Source organism: Halyomorpha halys, unplaced genomic scaffold (assembly GCF_000696795.3).
Source record: "Halyomorpha halys isolate HHAL.00 unplaced genomic scaffold, Hhal_1.1 Scaffold389.1, whole genome shotgun sequence".
Taxonomy (NCBI): Eukaryota; Metazoa; Arthropoda; class Insecta; order Hemiptera; family Pentatomidae; genus Halyomorpha; species Halyomorpha halys.
Genome location: NW_027109532.1, coordinates 245,474 through 251,767, shown reverse-complemented (window position 1 = coordinate 251,767; position 6,294 = coordinate 245,474). Strand labels below are relative to the sequence as shown.

The following is a 6,294-nucleotide window of genomic DNA, read 5'->3' as shown; positions in this document are numbered from 1 at the left end:
CTACCAGTCCTTGGTTAGGCATGATACTACCAGTCCTTGGTTTGGCATGATACTAACAGTTTTATGACGTTATACAGAGTCCGAGAATTCTCATGAAATTATAAATTATCATAGTCCACCTTAAAATGATCTATAACAAAAAACATTCTATACAACCCGTGAGTAAAAGAAAAATACGTATCTTTTAGCTTGTAATAATTATTTACCTTGGTATACGCGCCATGGTCAAAGGTGCAGTACTTTTTAGGGACGTACTGTTTATAGACCAACGGTTGTGCAATGAGGTGATTTGGTCAGAATTACGCTCAACCACTGGATTTTTCCCCGTTTGTGAGTGGCTCTTTTATGAGGCTGGGTGGACCCCAGGAGGCCTCTAGAAGCCACAGAAATAAATAATAATTTGTCCTAGCCGGATTCGAACCCGGGTCTTTGGAGTTAGTAGCACTGAGCTATCCCGCTCCCGTTCAATCAATTACAGTGTAAAAAAAAAAATATTTTTTTTTATTTACCTCCAAAAATCATCTTTAATCCTTCTATAGGTATTTTTTGCGACGTATATCGTAGTTTTAACAAACATTTTTCCTAAAGGATAAATATCCTATAGTTTTCAAGGTAATAATGTTTTCGTTATACATACTAAGAGCCGCACTTTGATTTTATTGCTACATGCAAACATATTTATTTTTCAAAATTCACAGATCTGGTACACTTCGGTCTTAGTTATGCCATTAGGTTCCAATTTCCTACCTGCACCTCTTTTTATATATTCGTCTGATTTCAGATATATATATGAATGTCACACTAGTTGGCAACATATATACCATTTCCATATCCAATGTAACTTTCTCCATACCAAATGTAACTTTTTCCAATTCAAATTTAATCATTTCCATTTCAAATGTAACCTTTTATAAATTCAAATGTAATTCTTTCCGATTAAAACATAAATGCTTCCATTTTAAATGTAACCATTTACATTTCAAATCTGATTTAGTCTGACATGAATTGATTTGTATATATAGTACTTTTTTATATTTTCTAATTTTAAAATACCACCCAAACCCACTAGTTTCCAACCTTGCTTCCTCTTCCATTCTTGACAATCCTCTGAGGCGCCTGAAAAGAAGATGACCTCGAGACCTTCTAGTATACATCCATATATCACTCCATTTTGATCTTACATCAAATTTACTTAATGTGTTTTAATGTAAAAAGAGTTGCAAATAAATAAATATAAAAAAAAATTAACAAATAAATAGAAAACTTCTATATTAGCAATAATTTACATGTGAAAACATTATTGCTAATTCTCTACTAGCTAACTCAAAACCCTAGTGAACGATCTAAGTATTGAAAAAAAAATGATAAAAAACGGAGGGGATTTGATCAGAATCAAGCTCAACCATTAGATTTTTCCCCGATTAAGGGTACCCTTTTTATGAGGCTTCCGAGCCCACAGGGCTGACTCACAGCTACATAATACGAAGAATACCAAAGTCGGATTCGAACCCGGGTTCCTGGAGTTTGTAGCATAATACTTTACCAATGAGCTACCAACCCCCAACATTTATAATTATAAATAGATAATTATTTATTCTGTTTATAAATAAATAATTATTTAATCGCCGTAAATTGATAATTGGTCGGGATACTTTCCTGGAGCAATCTGATCCTCTATAAGATGGGTGACATGACCCTTCAATGAGTTAGGGGAAAACCCAGAGGGTGAGTACCCTTTACGTGTTATAGTGGCAGAGGTTACTGATTATTCATGTATTGTAATTCGAATGTTGCTGCGACTTATTTAATACCACTATTAGTGTTCATATAATTGATTTTTCCATGCCTTTTAATATTCATGTTCAACATAGTTGATATAAATATTATAAAAAATATATGATTTCTTGAATTAAAAAAAAATAAAACTTTAGGTTGAACTTGCACTTGGGCATGTAAGTGAGTCAAAGGTAAATGAAAAATTGTGATTTTTTTACAATTTAAATTCAATATTATTTATTTTATTTTGCAATATGTAAGATATTTTAGAATTAGTTCTTAAAACTTGTTAAGTTTATTTTATGTTAAAAAAAAATTGTTTTAATATGTTATATATTTGGATCCTTTGACTTTATGTTTCTTACATACACTCTTATAGCTGATCTGAAAAATCTTCATTTCAGCACCATCATCGAAACTCGAATGGTAAGGAAGGAAGCGGGCTAATGCATAAGGGGCTTTTTAACATACCTGTTTCATTTAAAGCCTGCAACGAATGGAAAATAAAGGTCTTATTATTTATTTGGTGTTACCGTGAGGAGCATGCAGGATTTTACAAAGGATTTTGGCTTTCCCTAGTCAAGACATCAGGAGATCCTGGAAGCTCTAAGCTCCATTTTGCATGTTATGGTTATCTAGATGGGCTTTTCGTTAAGAATGGTGTGTTTTGTTAGGGATCTGGAGTTTTCAAGATGGAATTTTTTTGTAATTTATTTTAAACATCTGGTGGTAACATCTGCCTTACAGGCTGACGTAGTTCCTATCACATTGCTATGGTTTACTTGTCTTCAGCTTCCCCATGTGCTTCGGTGTTGTTCAAAGCTTCAATGGAAGAGGATCGCTTCAGCATTCTCGATAGATTCTTTCTCCAGCACGTTCAGTTTTTCCTTCTTTTTCTTTGTAACCTTGTAATTTTTTTATTATTTTTTTTTTTGCCATATTATTTCTTTGCTTGTATTATTTAAATATATTTCTGTCGATTCTCTTGGTTTGTTTGTTAATTTTTTAAAATGTAAGCTTTGATTGTACAAGTAAGCTTTGTACATTTGTACAATTCAAGTTTAACTTGAATTATTTTTAAATAAGAACATACTTAAAAAAATGAAAGAAAAAAAAATGTTCAATTCCAGTTACTGGTGTTTTTGACATTGTCTGCCTGTCAGACAGATGTGTCACACAGATCCCTATTGAAAGGGAAAAATCATGTTACTACCAGAGGATTAATTCGACACCATCCTTGAAATATTTTGATAAATGAAAAAAGAATTTGGGATATCACTAATTCCACTTGTGTAGGATTGCAAAAGTTGGATTCAAAATGACATTAGATGTTAATGGACTATTGGAAAAATTACAGGTAATTTGAATCCAATTTATTTGACTTCCTTTGTAAAATTTGTACTTCATCAATATCCTTGTTCTATATTTTATTTTTTTATTATATATGATTATTCATTTACTATATATTTTTTCTGAATATTTATTTGTTTGCTACATTCGATTCTTCATGCAAAATTTCTCTTTCACACATAATTGTAACAAGACATTGAGGAATTCTGATTTATAAATTAAGTTATATTGATTTTCTTAATTTGATCTTTTACATGGATTTGTTTTTAATTTCTGTGTAAACTAATATATAACAATTATAATACAAACCCCATCTTCAAAATCTCTGGAATGAGATACGGTCTATTTAAGTGGTTGACTCCATCATGGTAGTGGTGTTGCAATGGTTTGCTACAAAACCTACATTTTTAGTATCTAGGTATTCATCATCACTAGGTTGTTTTTTAGTTTTTGAACATTTTTACAACTATCAATTGTTATTAGGCTCAAAAAAAATATTACATAACTATGAATAATTTACCTTTAAGCTTCTTAAATTTGAAATTCGGAATATCTGTTTGTATTCCTTAATATTATGTCCTGTTTCGATCGTTAAATGTTTAAGAGTATATAAACTATTGTATATATATATTTATAAACATGTGTGTATTTAATTTGATCTTTAGAATGGTTTTTGAATTTTATTTTTACTGCAACATAAAGAACTTGTAATTACGTGGATTGTGTTCAATTTTGGTATTTATCGCGACAAAATAGGAACGTGGTTTTGCTGAGTCAATGTTCATACAATTCTTGGAGGTGATGTACATCACAAATATGTGGAATAAGATGAAATAGAAATAAAAAACACAAAATTTATTATTATTTATTACTGCTAACCAATATGCATCACGGAAACACAATATAAATATCATAAAAGTACCAATATGTTTCTAATTTTCTATAGATGAATCACCTTTGACCATATTTTCAACTATTTGATACAATAAATTCATGTTTATAGAAAGGACAATATTTTTGCCTTAATTCTGTACATGACAAATGAAAATTTGTGTTTTTTCTTTGATATTTTCTGATTCATTCCGAATAGTGTTTTTTTTTTCCTCTTATAACCAAAACTAAAAATTTATTTCAAAAGTACATAGATTAATTTAATTTACAAAATATAATCTAAACATAAATTCTTTTACACTGTTGAGCGATCGCAAAATCAATTTTCGATCAACAAGTGCATAGCAACATTTTTATCACTGAGGCTGTAATATAAGTGTCACATAAAAATAATATTTATGAAATGTGAAGCCTGATTCGTTTGATGGAATTAAAATTGTTGATTCTTGGTTAAAATAATTGATCAGTTATATAGTTTCTCTTTATTTTAAATATATATTGTTATAAACTATACCATCAAGTAAAGATCTGTACACTATAAATTCAACTTTATTTAATTACATTTTGAATAATAATATGTAATTTAAATTGTTCATTCGTGTGTTAAATGTATATGTATTAATTGCTATCTTCATGAAGTTGAATTTGATAATTTTGACATGAATATGGATTTTTTTGAATCGATGTATGTTGAACTGTAACAATGAGTCAAAAATAACTATGGATAAAGCAGATTATATCTTAAATGACTCAATATTGGACACAATAGTCTTTTAATCCTGTTTTTATAATTCATTTTCCAGTGAAGACAATAAATTTCATGCAGCTAAGATTTCTACTTTTATAAAATATTTATTTTATTTTATTTACTATTTCTTTTTGAACTACAACTAAGATGCCCTTGCAACTCAGGTTGGTTGAATACCTTATCGAGCGCTCTGAATGTTGGCCGCTTCTTCCACTGCCCTCATTCCGAAAGTAGGCCAGAATTCATCTCTTTGTACCTTACCTTATAATTGTAGTCTTGAAATATATCTAAAAACTACTAATGCATGCTAGATAGATTATGTATCTCTATATTTAATAAAAGTTGGTAAAGGTCAATGTTACTTCATAGGAAAGTGGAAATATTGAATTTCAACTTAATAAGCAGGCGATAAATGGCGCTCATTATCTTTATAGAATAGGTTAAAACTACTTTTCTGCTAGTACACTCTAGTGAAGAGAAGCAGGAGCTACAATCCTTGATTTTCCGATCAGAAGGTCGGAGGGGCGTGGAGGACCCGACATCGATAGCTCATCTGGGCTACGCGGGAACCATCAACGTTGTGAGCCTTCCATACCTCTTTACGATTCTTCACAAAAACATTAATGAATTCAGTCTCATGATTCAACAAATTCGAATGGAATAGATTCAATTCATTACTTATTACAGAAATAATTCAATTTTACAACTTACAAAACTAAAAATAATGTATCCTTAAGATCGGGAGGATCACAAACAAATACTTTTATAGCTTATGTTTAATAAGATAAAATTATATTATATATTAAGCGCTGTACAGAAAAAAGCATGTGGTGTACACACCCACACTCACATATGTATAAATGTATTCATCGAATGAAGTTTGTTTTTTTAAAAAAATCTATGATGCTTTCAGTATTTTGTATGTTTTATTTATAATCTATAGGATAATAGAGTTCAATGTTTACTAAATCTTTAAGGTACATTCTTCTTGTAACAGTCAATTCAGTTTCTTGGTCTCAGGTAGATAAGAAGTGCACAATAACGATGTCGTTCCTGTTCTTACTGCCATTGTTTTCAACAGCTCGGCTGAAGAGGTGAAGAGACGGTATTCTCTAAATTGAGGAACAGTTGATAAAAGAACAAAAAAAAAAGGGAGGGAGAAAAAAAGGAAAGAAAGAGAACGATTTAGTGCTTATCACGTTAAGAGCTGCAAATGGCGCTCATTCGAAAGTAATGAAACAGAATGATCCCCATGCCCTTCTCGTTCAGATAAGAATCAAGGATCGCCAAACCACTAGGGGAAGAAAAAAAAGAATCGAATGCCGAAAATCAAAAATAAAGCTTGCAATTTACTCACCGATAAAGATGAAAAGCTGATCAATTTATTAAGCGGAGATCGTACACAGAGAAAGATAAGAAAAAAATAATAAGGTGAAGTATAGTGAAAGAGAAAAGAGAAAGAGGGTCAATAAATAAAAGGCCGGTCACAAAAAACACACACCGCACACTGTGTTCTCGAACGGCACTGG

General features: G+C 30.8%; 1 protein-coding gene across 1 annotated transcript in view; it reads right to left on the bottom strand.

Annotated features, from left to right (window-relative positions):
• Positions 1 to 6,294, bottom strand: part of PMCA (plasma membrane calcium-transporting ATPase 3) — a 728,428-nt gene extending 722,134 nt beyond the window's left edge. Inside the window, exon 1 of the mRNA XM_067047708.1 lies at positions 6,123 to 6,294. The gene's annotated coding sequence lies outside the window, so the exon portion shown is untranslated. The remainder of the gene's footprint in view (positions 1 to 6,122) is intronic.